The sequence below is a fragment of the Centruroides sculpturatus genome, unplaced genomic scaffold (genome assembly GCF_000671375.1).
Source record: "Centruroides sculpturatus isolate CEXI.00-Female unplaced genomic scaffold, Cexi_2.0 scaffold1450, whole genome shotgun sequence".
In the NCBI taxonomy this organism is placed as follows: Eukaryota; Metazoa; Arthropoda; class Arachnida; order Scorpiones; family Buthidae; genus Centruroides; species Centruroides sculpturatus.
This window is the reverse complement of record NW_019385648.1, coordinates 113,243-131,821: the sequence shown is the minus strand read 5'-3', so window position 1 is coordinate 131,821 and position 18,579 is coordinate 113,243.

Genomic DNA, 18,579 nt, shown 5'->3' with positions numbered 1-18,579 from the left:
TAAAGTATAATATATATATGTATAGGGTTTATATATTATACTTTATAATAAATTTTTATGCTTTTTTATACTTATAACTATAAACTTATAAATATCAAAAGATATTTTGCACTTTTATAAATTAAAAATGAAAATTTTAAAAGTATAATTAAAATTTCCGCACTTTTACAGAAAATTGAATAAGCGAATAAATTTATCTTTTTACAAAAAATTAAATAGATTTTTTATAGACAAATATTTCTTTATAAATACATATTATAAAAGTAATTTGCCTTTATTTATTTTCTTTTGACAAATAATAAATCGTTTTAAATAAACAAATAATTTTATAATAAATACTTTTTTTAGAAGTGTTAAAGAGTATTTTTGATTTATTAATATTATAAATAAGCTTATTAATTAATATTATTATTAAAATATTCACGGTTTAAAAATTGTATAAGATAATATATTTGATTTTTATTTTTTTTTTATGTGTTAAAAAATATATTTTTATTGTTTACATTTTCTTCGAATTTACGGTATTTACTTAAAATAAAAATACGTATATTTGTTTACTCATTTAACTCACTATTTGTATTTTCATAAATTTAAATTATATATTTTTTATTAATTATTATTTATTCTTAAATACATAAATTTACAGAAATCAATTTTGTTGTATTTTATTATTCGAATCCATTAAATTTATTAACGAAGCTAGACGAGTAAATTAAGATAAAATAAATATAAAAGTTAGATTTTCTAAGTTATTTGAGGTATTTTATAAATTAAATAGCGCATCGAAGATAAAAATGTTAACCAATATAAATTTGTAAATTAAATGATATAGTTTATTTTTATAAGTCTCACACGAGAGTATCCTTTCTCTAGATAATGTTTATATTTAAATATTAATTTGCTAAGAAATTTCGAGCCGGAATGCTTCAAAATATACTCCTATATATTGCATTCTATTTATATTTCGATATTTATCAAGTAAAAATGAGCGAGAATTTATTTATATTATAACATTAAACATAATTAGTTGGTGAATATTTTATACTGATTTTATTTTTACTGTTTCATCCTCTTGGCTTTTCTTGGGTTCGGCTCACAATAGTTGGTGAGGGATGGGCGCGATATATCCGTGATAGACCACTTTCTAAAACAATTCCTGGGGTTTTTTTTTTCGATTCGATCTCGGTCCACTAGAACAATAGGATTATGACGTAACCATCTCGCTCATCCAGACGCCTCTGATAAATTATTAAAATATTTTAAATAAATATAATAAATCTTTATAAAATTACGAATATTCTGTTTTTATTTGTTTTTAGAAATTAAATTTTTATTACATATTTTAAACTAGCTTACCAGTCGTTAAAATGTTTAAATCATTAAAACTGTTTTCGTAATGTCGAGATGTATTTATGCATAGTTTTTCCAATAAATGTTTTATGCAAAGTTTATCTAGCTATTAACAAGAAGAAAATTTTGAGGAAAAAATTTCGATTTTGTTAGTATTGATTTAATCATGAAAGCAGAAAATAATATATTAAATGTAGATCCTATTGATAAATTTTAATAGATAATAAGAAAATAGTAGCAAGAGAGGAAAAAACTATTAATCACTAAAAATTTTAATGATAAATTTTATTCTTTACTCATCTCAAAATAAGTAAACTGTAAAAGCTTCATTTTATATACCTGAAAATTAGATATTTATTTACTATATTAAACAATAAAATTTATAATAGTGACATTAATAATAGAAGTAATATAAAATCAATAGAAATATTGCGCTCCTATAATTCTTTAATAATGAAAAACTTTCATTGAAATTATATAGAAAAATTTAAAGTTTATAATTCTGAATTGCTAATCTTTAAAAGATATCATTACTCTACTTATTTATTTAATTATGTTCATTAGAAGTAATTCATTTTCCATTTTTTTATATTCAAAATTCGAAGTATCATTTTAAGAAATTTAGAATTTTTGTTTTGCACAATTAAAAAACATTTCAATCGAAGCAAATGTTGTTACCACATCCGCTTTCTGCATGTTAATTCCTTCATTTAAATTACGTCTTCTATATTTTTCTTAATATGCCATGCAGCTACTACTTTGTTCAATGAAGGTTTTTATTAGCACGGAGGTTGTCACGACAATGTCATTAGTATACAGCTAAGCTGTGCCATACCCATCCAATTTAATAATGACTACCGAAATTTTACTAAATGATTTTCATTCTCTTCAATAAAAATATATATAAACCTAATATTTTCTAAAATTAGTTTATAAAATTACGTAGCTATAATAACATCTATAATGAATTACTTATATAATTTATTCAAGCAATTTAGATAAGAATAAGAAGCAATGTGAACTCTAATATACTAATGCTTAGTTTTATTTTTATAGACAGTAGATAAAAGTGAAATAAAATATTTAAAAGTAAAGTAATATTACTAAATTTTATTAATATAAAATTAAATTTTTTAATTTTTTTATTATAATATTGAACTAAATATAATTTTAACAGAAGAAAACGTGTTACACAAATGACAGTTTTAAAATCATGAGTGCAGAAATTTGTAAATTTTAATGAAAATACTTTTTTAATTATATCAAGTTTAGCGGGAGAGATTTCCTTTCTTCCACATCACTTTCTCGTGTCATTCTCATAAATGACGGATAACTCACGTAGGAAATGAATAACCATATTCATATTTCAATTGTAATATTATTAAATCATTATTATAACACCAAAAATTCTCTTAGAATAAGAGAAATTTTATTACGTCTTTAAATTTACAGTTATATAAAGTGGTCCACAACAATCATGAACTGCCCAAAACCATCTCAGTGTACAATCATTGCATATTAATAATTAGTTTGGCANTTTATAGACAAATATTTCTTTATAAATACATATTATAAAAGTAATTTGCCTTTATTTATTTTCTTTTGACAAATAATAAATCGTTTTAAATAAACAAATAATTTTATAATAAATACTTTTTTTAGAAGTGTTAAAGAGTATTTTTGATTTATTAATATTATAAATAAGCTTATTAATTAATATTATTATTAAAATATTCACGGTTTAAAAATTGTATAAGATAATATATTTGATTTTTATTTTTTTTTTATGTGTTAAAAAATATATTTTTATTGTTTACATTTTCTTCGAATTTACGGTATTTACTTAAAATAAAAATACGTATATTTGTTTACTCATTTAACTCACTATTTGTATTTTCATAAATTTAAATTATATATTTTTTATTAATTATTATTTATTCTTAAATACATAAATTTACAGAAATCAATTTTGTTGTATTTTATTATTCGAATCCATTAAATTTATTAACGAAGCTAGACGAGTAAATTAAGATAAAATAAATATAAAAGTTAGATTTTCTAAGTTATTTGAGGTATTTTATAAATTAAATAGCGCATCGAAGATAAAAATGTTAACCAATATAAATTTGTAAATTAAATGATATAGTTTATTTTTATAAGTCTCACACGAGAGTATCCTTTCTCTAGATAATGTTTATATTTAAATATTAATTTGCTAAGAAATTTCGAGCCGGAATGCTTCAAAATATACTCCTATATATTGCATTCTATTTATATTTCGATATTTATCAAGTAAAAATGAGCGAGAATTTATTTATATTATAACATTAAACATAATTAGTTGGTGAATATTTTATACTGATTTTATTTTTACTGTTTCATCCTCTTGGCTTTTCTTGGGTTCGGCTCACAATAGTTGGTGAGGGATGGGCGCGATATATCCGTGATAGACCACTTTCTAAAACAATTCCTGGGGTTTTTTTTTCGATTCGATCTCGGTCCACTAGAACAATAGGATTATGACGTAACCATCTCGCTCATCCAGACGCCTCTGATAAATTATTAAAATATTTTAAATAAATATAATAAATCTTTATAAAATTACGAATATTCTGTTTTTATTTGTTTTTAGAAATTAAATTTTTATTACATATTTTAAACTAGCTTACCAGTCGTTAAAATGTTTAAATCATTAAAACTGTTTTCGTAATGTCGAGATGTATTTATGCATAGTTTTTCCAATAAATGTTTTATGCAAAGTTTATCTAGCTATTAACAAGAAGAAAATTTTGAGGAAAAAATTTCGATTTTGTTAGTATTGATTTAATCATGAAAGCAGAAAATAATATATTAAATGTAGATCCTATTGATAAATTTTAATAGATAATAAGAAAATAGTAGCAAGAGAGGAAAAAACTATTAATCACTAAAAATTTTAATGATAAATTTTATTCTTTACTCATCTCAAAATAAGTAAACTGTAAAAGCTTCATTTTATATACCTGAAAATTAGATATTTATTTACTATATTAAACAATAAAATTTATAATAGTGACATTAATAATAGAAGTAATATAAAATCAATAGAAATATTGCGCTCCTATAATTCTTTAATAATGAAAAACTTTCATTGAAATTATATAGAAAAATTTAAAGTTTATAATTCTGAATTGCTAATCTTTAAAAGATATCATTACTCTACTTATTTATTTAATTATGTTCATTAGAAGTAATTCATTTTCCATTTTTTTATATTCAAAATTCGAAGTATCATTTTAAGAAATTTAGAATTTTTGTTTTGCACAATTAAAAAACATTTCAATCGAAGCAAATGTTGTTACCACATCCGCTTTCTGCATGTTAATTCCTTCATTTAAATTACGTCTTCTATATTTTTCTTAATATGCCATGCAGCTACTACTTTGTTCAATGAAGGTTTTTATTAGCACGGAGGTTGTCACGACAATGTCATTAGTATACAGCTAAGCTGTGCCATACCCATCCAATTTAATAATGACTACCGAAATTTTACTAAATGATTTTCATTCTCTTCAATAAAAATATATATAAACCTAATATTTTCTAAAATTAGTTTATAAAATTACGTAGCTATAATAACATCTATAATGAATTACTTATATAATTTATTCAAGCAATTTAGATAAGAATAAGAAGCAATGTGAACTCTAATATACTAATGCTTAGTTTTATTTTTATAGACAGTAGATAAAAGTGAAATAAAATATTTAAAAGTAAAGTAATATTACTAAATTTTATTAATATAAAATTAAATTTTTTAATTTTTTTATTATAATATTGAACTAAATATAATTTTAACAGAAGAAAACGTGTTACACAAATGACAGTTTTAAAATCATGAGTGCAGAAATTTGTAAATTTTAATGAAAATACTTTTTTAATTATATCAAGTTTAGCGGGAGAGATTTCCTTTCTTCCACATCACTTTCTCGTGTCATTCTCATAAATGACGGATAACTCACGTAGGAAATGAATAACCATATTCATATTTCAATTGTAATATTATTAAATCATTATTATAACACCAAAAATTCTCTTAGAATAAGAGAAATTTNACTTTCTGCTTTATGCTATTGTACAACCTGATGAACACATCCATGATGAACAACATTGAAAAGATGAGAATAAGCACATTTGCACATTATTATCATACATTAGTTTTGTACCTAGTATACTGGTGGTTATGATGTATTATAGTACTCAGCAGGCTTAAAGCCTGCCATTCTAAGAAAAAAATGCATGAAGAAGCCTGTTCACAAAGTTCACTTGTAGCCTGCATCCAGAAAAGGTTGCTCATCATTGGTCTAGATCGGTGGTTCTTAACCAGTGTTCTGCAAACCTACTTACAAAGTTCCACGAAAGAAAAGATTTTAAGTTTTTATTCATATTTATTCCCATTGCTTTATTTGTAGACAATTTCATGTTTTTATTTTATTCAATAAATTACTGTAAAGTTTATTAGTTTATTGTTTCATTGTTTCCTGAGAATAGTAAACATGAAATTGCTTATCAATTTTAAATATATTGGTGCTAATACCCCATGTAATAAAAAGCATATGAATGGTGTTCCATGGCCTCAGAAACGTTCCTTTTTATTACGCGGGGTATTAGCACCAATATATTTAAAATTGATAAGCAATTTCATGTTTACTATTCTCAGGAAACAATGAAACAATAAACTAATAAACTTTACAGTAATTTATTGAATAAAATAAAAACATGAAATTGTCTACAAATAAACTAATGTATTGTAGTACAGTACAGTACGTACATCAGAATAAATTTACAATAAGAACATAAAAAAATTTTTTTCGTGGAACACTTGAGGAGCACTTGAGAAGGTTGGTTGAAGAACATAGGTGTTCCTCAACCAACCTTCCTCCGTGGAGGAACACTGATTAGGAACCACTGAACTACACTAATGAAGTAAGTATTTTTTTGTAACAAAAATCACGAAATTTTTTAACAGTTACTATAATTGTTTCTTAAAACAGAAATTCGTAAAGAAAACATAGTTTATTTTTCATAAAAGTCTAGAGAAACACTATCCAAATGACAGTTTTAAAATCATGAGTGCAGAAATTTGTAAATTTTAATGAAAATACTTTTTTAATTATATCAAGTTTAGTGGGAGAGATTTCCTTTCTTCCACATCACTTTCTCGTGTCATTCTCATAAATGACGGATAACTCACGTAGGAAATGAATAACCATATTCATATTTCAATTGTAATATTATTAAATCATTATTATAACACCAAAAATTCTCTTAGAATAAGAGAAATTTTATTACGGCTTTAAATTTCCAGTTATATAAATAAAAATAAATACATAGTACGAGTCATAATCACAAGCATAAAATGATGCTTCTGTCTCGGTTTTATATGTGTATTAACTTTAGAGAAAAACTTTTGATGTGGTAAAGAAAATTGAAAAATGACTAAAAAATAATCTTTTGTAAGTTATACAGCTTTTTTTTAGTCAAGAAAAATAGAAAGATATATCACTGCCTAATGTATTCTACGATACAAAGCCGTTATTTTTACCTATGATGATTAATTCAACACTTCACATGTTCTTCTTGCATCTTAAATTGATGAAGTCGTCAATCTTAAATATTTAATAAATTCTTGTTAATATATTGTATAAAAATATTTTACATATTTATATATAATTTATTAAAATGTTTTTAAAAAAATAATGTTCTTATTGAATATTTAAAACACCAGATTTTATTTTTGTGTTTTTAGAAACAGGAAGAAGTTGTTTTGCATAATTTAATTAAATTTTTAACTGATAAATTTTTGAAAAGAATTTTATATAAAGTTTTAACAAAGTTGATAAATTTTAAATATATAAATCCCTCTGCTACTGGTGTGTCATTGACGTTAATATCAAATCTGGTCTACCACGGAAGAATAATTTTCTAATTAAGATAATAATATAATTAACTTTATAAGATGTGCGATATTTTTACATACATTAAGAGAAAATAATTTGCTTAGTTATTTTTTCCTAAGTAGAATAATCAGAAAAAAAAAATATAAACTACGATATTATACTAATTATTAAATTAAATAATAAATATAATTATATTTTCCAGAATTCTAAATCGCATAATTAAACAGTAATAAAAATTTCTGATAAGTTTGAAAAAGACATAAAATAAATTTTAAAATAATTTTAAAAAATTATTATTCAAGTTTTTTTAAGTGTAAAAAAATAATTAAAGCATATTTCTTGAGTCACGAGTTTTAATAATAATGAAACGTGTCTTATGTAGCAAAACAATAGGTTTATTTTATAAAATAATTGTTAATTCTCTAATGAATATTCTATAATTAAATAACTTGTAAAGTATAAACTTTTTTTTTTATAATGCCAATGCAAAACATTGAGAGAAAAATGTTTACTATAAAGGAAATGTGTAAATTATTATATAGAGTTATTGCATAAACAAATATTTCTAAAATAGATAAAAATATAATGTAGTTAGTACAGTATAATATTTTTAAAAACTACATAAACTCTACATGAATATCTTAACGAAACGTTTGAGAAAATAAATAATTTTATTAAGGAAGGTATTTTTTGTACATGAAATACTATATATTCTCCTGATATTGTTAGGTTTTACTCCATATCAGAAGCAAAAATAAATATATATAGAATAGAATAGATGTAGAATATATATTTTTTGTATTATAATGGATTTATGGACATTTCAAGTTAGAAATAATAGAACTGTAGAAAGAAAACTGAGATATAATAATAGGTAGTCGATGGCAGGAACTCTATTCAAACTACTATTTAGATATGTGTAAGAAGTACTAATTAAAAAGTATTATGAAAACATTGTATACTATTGAAGATGCATTTTAATTCTTTTATACATCTAGACGACGTTTTAATTCTTTAAATACTCTGTTAATCTCATCCAAAGTAAATATGCATCGTTGAATATTTCAATAAAATTTTGTAAATACCACTTAATGAACTAATAAATAGCCTTTATCTCTAATAGTATAATTAGCTTTATTATCAATTAAATCAATTATCAATTTACCTTTTTTAAGAGAGTAATTGGATAAGTGATTTCATCTTAAAATTCTACATAATTTTGCTTAAAATTCAGCAAATTATTTTCGTAATTATGTGATGTATAATTTATTATATTAATTAATGCTCAAATTGTTTTTATTAATAATAATATCAAATTAATATTTAAAATTTAACGATTTTGTTTTGCTCACTAAAATCTATTTATACATTGATGTAATTATACGAGAATAATATGAAATTAATGCGTCTCTGTACATTTGAAAATTAATTCCAACGTTATTATGAAAGTAGTCATTAGTATGAATTATTATTAAAGTATCTAATTGACAATCCATTTATTATATGAAAATATTATGTAATCTTGTCTTAAAGACTAAGCAACTAGAGCAGTGGTTCTCAACGTTTCTGAGGCCATGGAACACCATTCATATGCTTTTTATTACGCGGGGTATTAGCACCAATATATTTAAAATTGATAAGCAATTTCATGTTTACTATTCTCAGGAAACAATGAAACAATAAACTAATAAACTTTACAGTAATTTATTGAATAAAATAAAAACATGAAATTGTCTACAAATAAACTAATGTATTGTAGTACAGTACAGTACGTACATCAGAATAAATTTACAATAAGAACATAAAAAAATTTTTTTCGTGGAACACTTGAGGAGCACTTGAGAAGGTTGGTTGAAGAACATAGGTGTTCCTCAACCTTCCTCCGTGGAAGAACACTGATTATGAACCACTGAACTACACTAATGAAGTAAGTATTTTTTTGTAACAAAAATCACGAAATTTTTTAACAGTTACTATAATTGTTTCTTAAAACAGAAATTCGTAAAGAAAACATAGTTTATTTTTCATAAAAGTCTAGAGAAACACTATCCAAATGATGCATCTAGCAGAAATAATAAGATGAAATAAAATAATTTGTTGATTTGATCACTTTATGCTATCATTTTTACATAAAAATTATTTTATGTAAAAAACAATTCTTAATTAAATAAAAATTTAATTAAGAATTGTTTTAATTCAATTTTTACATAAAAATTGAATTAAAATAATTCTTAATTAAATTTTTATTTCAAAGAATTACATAAAAGAAGCAAATTATTAAGTTAATTTCGTTTAGTATGACTCGAGGACGAAATACGTATGTACATACAATACTGTACAATGTTTTGAAAAAAACAACCCATCTGAATTATTATCGTTTATTTTTATCACTATAAATTTGTTGTTAAAAATGAATTTTTCAATTATCAACAAAATTTTATATATCTCGTGTTCATCTTATTTAATATTCTACATATTTTTTAACGAGAAAAATTATTTCGGATCGTTTAGTTACATTAAATAATATCAAAAGTATAGGCCTTTATTTTTAAATGTTTAGATGAGTATTTCTTTCATAATTGTTCTCATTTATAAGAAAAAATTGTTCTAGTAGATTAAACCATTGCTATTTAGATTCAAATTAATTTTGAAATATGGAGATTTATGATAATTAGAATTACTTCCATAAAAGTAAACAAAAAGGTAGCAAAAGTAGAAAAGAAAATATTGAATGAAAGAAAATAAAGAGCATTGTTTTTTAATATCTTATACAAAGTTTTTCTATACGAAGAACAGAAATAGTCTGAAGGAAAATTTTGTTAAATTGGAATTGAGTTGCTAGTGCTCTAGATACAGCAAGAAGCTAATAATTTTAATATGCTGAAGCAGCAAATAAAATATTAATTTCAGTAATTTAAAAAATATATATAATAATAATAAAAGTAACATGTTTCCACGTCTGTACATTCATATATTGTTTCGGCGTAGTAAAATTTATAGAAATTTACTCACGTTTAATTTCAAAAAAGTTTTTTTGCTTTGTTATTAAACAGCAGCTATATAATTTTTCATCTCTGTATCATTATATTCGACCAACATCGTAATAATAATTATGCAAATGGGATATAATAATATAACCCGAAAAATAATTGAGCGAGTTATTGCAGGATGTATAATTGCAGTTCAGAATTAATTATAAATTAAAAGGTTAGTTTTCATAAGAAATTGAAATTACATGAATAAATTATTAAATGGTGTCATGTGATTTCCAAAGAAAAATTATGTTTTTTTTTCTTTTCTTTATCTCAGAATAAGTTTTTTGTTAAGTTGATTTTGTTTTTATTTTCTATTAAAATTGACCATGAAACATCCTTCTATTTTCGAATAAAAGTATAGTTTAAAATAATATAGGCAATTTTATATATTTTACTTTAAATTTATATTTATGTAATAAATATTTTTGAGCTGAATGTCTAATATTAAGAAACAAGGAAATATAATAAATTTATTTTAATAATTTTTATAGGAACTTGCTAGCTCTACTGATCAGTTGAACATATACATCGTGGATACGCCATTAACTGTAGAACCGTCATTTCCAGAAAACGGGATTTGAAAATTTGTTTATTTTATATAACCACTTTGAGTTTTACTTATCTACTTATGCTCCCAAACAGAACGTGTTAAACATAATAGAAATACCCTATGCAAAATTTAGAGTTAGCTGCTTATAGTTCCATACCCTGGATATATAGGGGAATCTGGCCTAAAATGACGCACTGAGATAAAATAGTACACTGGTTATATTTGAAAAATGCTACAAAATGCATTTGAATTTATCATTTATGCTAGTCTGAAGGTAGCAGAAGCGATCATTACAAAGTTTCGACATCACAAAAAGTCTTTTGTTGGAGGGAAAAGAAAATGAAGTAAATTCTCTTCTGCAATATAATATTGTCTATGTATATGATGCAAATTTTTGTCATTGTAGACTTAATTCATATATAATTGAAACATAATTCTTTTAAATGTAAGTAATGTGCTTCACAAATAACAACAAACTATTCCACCATCTCTATAGGTTATGTTATATTAATTATTACTATTATTCATTGAGGGTAAAATGAGATATTAGTTGATTGACTGAATTTTCAAGTGGATTTGTAGGCTACTATTTTATGTGATGAAACTGAGTAATTGTGACTTTTAAGTAATATAATAATTTATATTATCTATACTTTACGGTGGGAAAACACGAGAGGAAGTCATGAGACGAAATATCATCGTTCTAAACCTGGAGAAAAATGGTTTAAATGTAAATATTCTTTATGGACATATAATAAACATGCAAGCCTGATGAAAAGAAGGGCAATTTTATATGCAATTTATGCAAAATATGATTCAGATATATTATTGTATCCCAGCAAGTAGGGTAAAATGTAACAGTATCATTATTTTTTGAAAAAACTGTTTACTTGAAAAATAAAGTTTCAGTCCTTGTTATTAATGTTAGCTCGTGCATTATTCAGTGTATTATAACAATACATATCAATAAAAGATTAATCATCTGATGTCATAAAATAGTTTTTTTACATATTTTCCTTAGGGTGTGTCATTTTAGGTCAAATTTCTCTATAATGTTTATCCATAAATTTTTCAGTAAACTTAATAAAATGACAAAAAAATATCTACAAGTTTCGTACTTTGAAACATACTGTAAAAATCAAATCGTTAAATTAATCTGTAGAAATTAACCTTAATGGAAAATGGCGATTTCCACTTAGCTCAACCCATATGTAAAACATGGTTCAATAATGTACTTGTCTATGAAGTTTAAACCTATAGACTGTAATTCATCGACACGCTTGCGTGATTGAATCACTCCGCTAGCAAGTCACATTTGTACTGGTTAATGAAGCTGATCGTTAAAATCAGATTTTAATATATATCATCAATGAATCCATAGCATTATAGTATAGCCGACTTCTATCTAATTTCATGCCTTATTAAATAATCGAACATTACCTTTTTTGTGCTTATTATAAAATATTGTATTTGAGATGGATTATTTCTGATTTTATTTTAATCTTTGATAAAAAAAAATAATACATAAAGTCTACTACGTTTTTTACTCAATCTTAGCAGAAATAAAATTTTTAAATTTGAACACAGTTTTCTTTAAAGTAAATAAGAGAATTTATTTTTCCATGTAAAGATAATTATTAATTATATTATGAGAAAACTAAGAATTTCATGATAAATTGCATTATAAAATCATAAACATGAAAAATAAGGCAAGGAAATTGCATTTAAAATAGAGATCTTGTAAACGAAAGATAGGGTAAGATACTTAAGATTTTGACATTTTTGGACTCGGAGGACCTTGAAACATCGAAAAATTCAAAAAATTCGGGTTTTTTTTCCTGTATGTATTGATATTAGTATGTATATGGGGAGACACGAGTTTGCTCACTCACTTTGAAGCTTAATAACTCCTGTTTCTTTTGTCAAAAATTTCTGAAATTTTGCAGGACGATTTGTGTATAAGGGGAATTGATGCTGTTATATTTTGGCGGTTAAAGGTAAAGGAGGTGGGAAGATAGAGGAAGGTCATGTGTCATATCTCGAGTGAATGAAAGATTTTTACTCGTTATTAGTATTTACAATTTTTGAATAAAACTCAACTCTACTCCAAAATTAACCTTATTGCCATTTTATAATAATTAATAATATAAAAAGTTTTTAAGTAAAATACCGTAACAAATAATGCCACTACAATTTAAAAATTGTTTTTTGCCGGGAAAGTTACGCAACTCGTTGCTGGCTTTTTATTTTTTTAATATGTAATTTAGCAAAAAGTATCTATTTTCTCATGAATTGGCAATTCCTATCGTATCACTGAACCAATTATAACAAATATTTAAATATTTATCGAACTACTTAATTAATTAGTATAAAAGTAGAAGTAAACTTATAAATTATTAGTTATTAATTCCATCAAATCTGAATACTACAATATATACTATACTCATGATTTAGTTGTAACTCGTCCTGATCTATTTTAATATTGAGAAGTCTCTTATAATTTCTTTATCAATTTATTCAATGTTGTCTTTATCCTTTACAGTCATTTGTGTATTATGCCAGATCGTCTTAAATTCATTCTCTTCGGTTATTTTACCGCTGGAGCAAGCACCGTATGCACACACTTGTGTAATATTGAAAAGATCTCTTTTGCTTCTGAACAGATGTTTAAGTGGACATCTTGTATAATCCAGAATATAGTTTTTAAACGCATTAATTCAGTAATAAATTCAATAACAAACAGTTCTTGACGAATGAATTTTCATCCTTTCATTTTCATTACTGCTCTTTGAAACTTTCAATATACTACATCTTTGTTTTCACACTCGACAAATAATTTTTAATAACTAATAACATGTTGAACTCGACTTTCAAACAATTCACTTTTTATACATAATGTTCTGATGCTCTTAACTTTCAAATTGTCTGCTTTGGCTTGCACTTTTGTACAGTTTTCAGTCGACAAAAAATTTGGAACTATTGCATCTTGGAATATTCTCTCACTTTTTAACATTTTAAATATTTTATTATATATTTACTGTAAAAAAACCTAAACCTTCCTAGATTTTATAGCTTTTATTTTAAGATCTCTGAGAACGAAATTTCATTTTTAATAAGCAAATCTATTGGTCTACTTTCGGACCTTCTCGTTTCGTCAAAGTTTTACAAATTCATTACAATCGAAAGTCGAGGAAAGCCCGTACTTTAGATTTAATCTTTAATATTTCACTTTAATACAAATCAATTAATACTTCATTTCAGAATTTGATATTTTTCTGAAATTATAATTAATACAGTACATTTTTATAAGGAATTCGTTCAGTTTGGTTTATTTAGTTACTGCAATACGATACGTGGGCGATCTACCGAGGGTATGTCTCCCGAGAGGACTTTTATGGAAATTCGGCCCTATTTAGGTGTTAAAAACGTGAAGAAAATCCGGAAAAATCCCTGTGGCCAACCCACGACCAGTGTTCAGTGGTTCTATCCGCTAAGTGTAACTGGTAGGCGTAATGAATTCGTATTTTGTAGAAAATAATATTTTATTTTAATGAAATTATCTGTAATTCTACTGATAACTTTTCAGTTATTAATAAGTTAATTTTTTTATACTGTTTCGTTATGAAAATACATTTCGCTATTTATTTATTCATTATGTTTTTCAAGAAAATAGATATTTCTTCATCTCTAGTGCTCTATTCAATTAAAGCTATATTCTCTTTATTTTATTCCTTTAAGAAAAATATCAAATATTAAAATTTTCCTTACTCTAAAAGTATATTCTTTTCTTCATCATTTTCAATATAATTATATATTTAGAAAGCAATAATTAAAATTGTACATATTTAAATAATTTCTTACCATTCACTACATATTTACAAGCTTTGCTACTAATATACTTTATTTCCTTTTCAATATTTTAGTTAACGTTTTGTATATATTAAAATATATTTTTATAACATTTTAGGTTTATAATGATGTAAATGTTTTATTGATATTTCTTCTTTTAATAATTATAATTTATATGTTGCATCATTTTAATAAAAATGAATTTCTAACATGATTAACATCATTATTAAGTACTAAAAATAAATTTTGGTCATGAGTAATGATTAACGACGATATTAATTATGACCAAAGTCTGTTTTTTAGTGTTCAGTGATCATTTTTTTTACTTTTGATAATTAGTTTCTATAAAATATATTTCTATCATTTAAAATTCCAAGAAATTTTTTTTCCTCTCAAGTTTTATATGTACGTTTCTCCTTCATTTTTCTACACAAAGTAATTTATGAATATTTTTAAAATTCTTTGAAACATTCACTCTTTTTACATATCCAAATATCGAAATGCAAATTATAATTTACAATGTTTATATCATTGAAAATTAACTTAATAGCTGATAGCTCCGATAATAATTAAAAATTTTTCCTATCATTTTTGGGCAAAATATTTATTAAAGTATAAATATTAAGGCAAACACACTGAAACATCTTATAGTGAAGTACACGAGTCATCAATATAATGTTAAATATGTTTGCATGTTTGATGGAATAAGGCAACGCAATACATAGGCAATATGCCAAGAGGGAATTCTTCCCCAGAAGAATTTTTATGGGAAAGTAGCCCCTATTTAGGTGTTACATGTGAAGAAAATTTGCAAAACTTCACGCGACCACGGGTCAGGACCAAATTCGCTATTAGTGTTTAGTAGTTTTATCTATTTTGCCACTGGTGGGAGTATAACGTTGAATGTAATTCAAATTATATATCCAACTATATATACAGAATAAATAAAATATTCAGATTGACTTTTAATCAGAATTTCTTAAGAGACATGAAAATGTTTAAATTTATTTGATATTTCTTCAAAAACAACTTACTTTTATTGATTATTTTATGAAATTGAAATGAGTATTAACTATTAAAACGTTTAATTTTCTATAAACTTTCATTATGGCACTTGCCATTTTTTACAATCGAACCCTTCACATATAGAGTATACGAATTTTAATGCTAATAACTTAATATGTTGCTTAAGCTAAATCATATATCTTTATAATTCTTACATTTCTGAGTGCTTTATAGAAATTTCAATAGACTGAATTTTCTTCCTGTTCAATTATTTCTTTGCACTTGATTTTTCTAACTATATAAATCATACCTAAATTATCTGATAATTCTTTTGCGTAAGACTTTTAAAGAAGCTGTAAATAAATTAATAAAGAATAAGCACGAATAGAGCAAAGTAATATTGTGATTCATTTATCCAGAAATTATAAATAACCATTCATATTATGCTAGCAACGAAATGAACAATATTTTTCTTAATATCATGATTTCTAGCAAATAACAGTTTACAAATAATGTGTATGTATAATATTAACTTGATATTTGTTTTATTAAAATAATAAATTCCTTATTAATTATCCAGTAATCTATTGTCCACACATAATAATTTGAACCCTGAAGACATAATTCTCATTATATAATTCTCTCTTATTAAAGACAATTTATTCTGTTATATCATTGAGAAATATTGTAAATAAAATTAGAGAAGAGAGAGAATTTGTTAATTCGCATTCTCTTTCTTGTAGGTTAATTATAACCACAATAATTAATGGGCCATAACTAGAAATATAAACAAAATATAAATTGTCTCAAGATATATAACGCAAATATCAATATTTTGTTCAAATTACTGTACTCATATTCTGAATTTCTTCTATCATTCTGTTTAAGACAAATTTTAAAAATATTTCTATCGTATCTTTGCGACATTTGTAATGAAAACTGTCACAACAGGAACAAATCGTTGATTCACCATTCATTTTTCCGACAGTTTAGTTATTTTGTTGCGATAGAAGATTTATATATTTAAAAAATTTTCTTATTTATTAGAATATTTTAGTTTCTACTCTATTGTTTCTTTAAAACGAATTAACAGCAGGAGAAATTAAAAATTATTTGTGTTGAATTAATTAAGAATTAAGAATAAAATAATTTTTACGTTTTTATTTTTATAGTTTACTATCTATAGGAATTTCTTTATCATTATATAGAATTAGAGTTGAATACAATCAGACTTTAATATTTTCTTATAGTACTTAATATCAAATAAATTACAATGCACAAGTACAATTAAGTCCTTGCTAACCGATCTCACTGTAAGTCAAGTTTTCTCATAATGGACGAAATTAAACTCGATCATAGTTAAGAAAATTTAGAGAACATTGAAAAATCTCTCAGACAACTACGATCGACTTTAACAAAGAATTTTCAGTAAGTTAACTTAATTACTGAGAAAACCTCACTAAAAATACTGTACATTTCGTTATATTCGTGCAACTCAAAAGTATTTTATGAAGCGATGATCATAGTAGAGTACAGTATATTTTATTGGATTATTGTTAATTATTGCCAAATACAACAAAATTAGCTTCTTTTTATAAAAATATATTAAACAACTATCTCATATTAGCATTTGCAACAAAATTATTGTCCTTTAATGCAATAAAATCCTACATTGCAACTCCTTGATCTGCCACTGCGTACAGATAATGATTTTGTTCGTGTTGTAATCTTCGAACTGTAGTTATTGATCAAAAAAATAGTCGACAAAGATTTATTTTCTTTGAATACAAGTATCTTATGGATCCTGTTTATAGAAAATGGATCCATAAGATTTTTCCGGATCAGTAAGAACACTTCAACGATAATGAACTTGTTGCCATATATATATCTTTATTTGATTTAAGACAGAGAATTTTTCAAAATGTATAAAGTTTTCTGCTTTTTACATGCATGAAATATATTATAATGTAGTAAAAAAACGCTGTTTTCAGAAATTAATCAGAAATTTCTTTTATAAATTGTTTTTACAACGTTTTATTTAGTGGAATTTCAAATGAATGTAATAGTGTATAGAACATACCTCAAATCATTAACAAATAGTAAACTTTGAATCGTTTTAAAGTAAATAAAAAAAACTTTTATAAGAATAATCTAAGTGAAGAATCCATAACTGAAGAAGTAGATATTTCATTTATCTAATAAATTAAAAGTTCAGATAGCATCTATATCATGAAATAAAAACTGAAATGGATCTTGTAGCACTTTGCTAGATAATATCTTAAATTAAAATTAGCACAGAATAAAAAAAACGGGCATAAATTTAATATAGAGAAATGAATTTGATAAATAAAATAAACAATAAATAATAAAAATTGCAATTATAGTTTACAAAATAGAATTTATCATTCATACATGATATTACGTGAAATTTAAGCTTGACTTTTTGAATTGTTTTGAAGTTAGCAAATTGAAAAATGCATATTCATTGTTCATAGATTTGGAAATTGGATTGTTTCAACTTATCACTCTGGAGGATCCAAGATCAAATTTGTGAGAGCAACTCCTCAAGAATTTTTCATGAGAGATCCTTCCCAAATGCGTTGGACCCATCACTATTAATCGCCCCATTGTTGGCCTTACCGAATTTACCATGGACATGTAAAAGAAAGGACTGAGTGCCCACAAGCTAGAAAGAGAAAAAATAAAAATAAATATTGTAAAATTTAAATTTCGTCAATAATAAATAGTATAAATTATATACAAAATAGAATACCAACATAAAATTTATTTGATAAATTTTTAAGTTCTTGAAATAAACTTTTCAACAATTCGATATAAAAATAAATTCTTT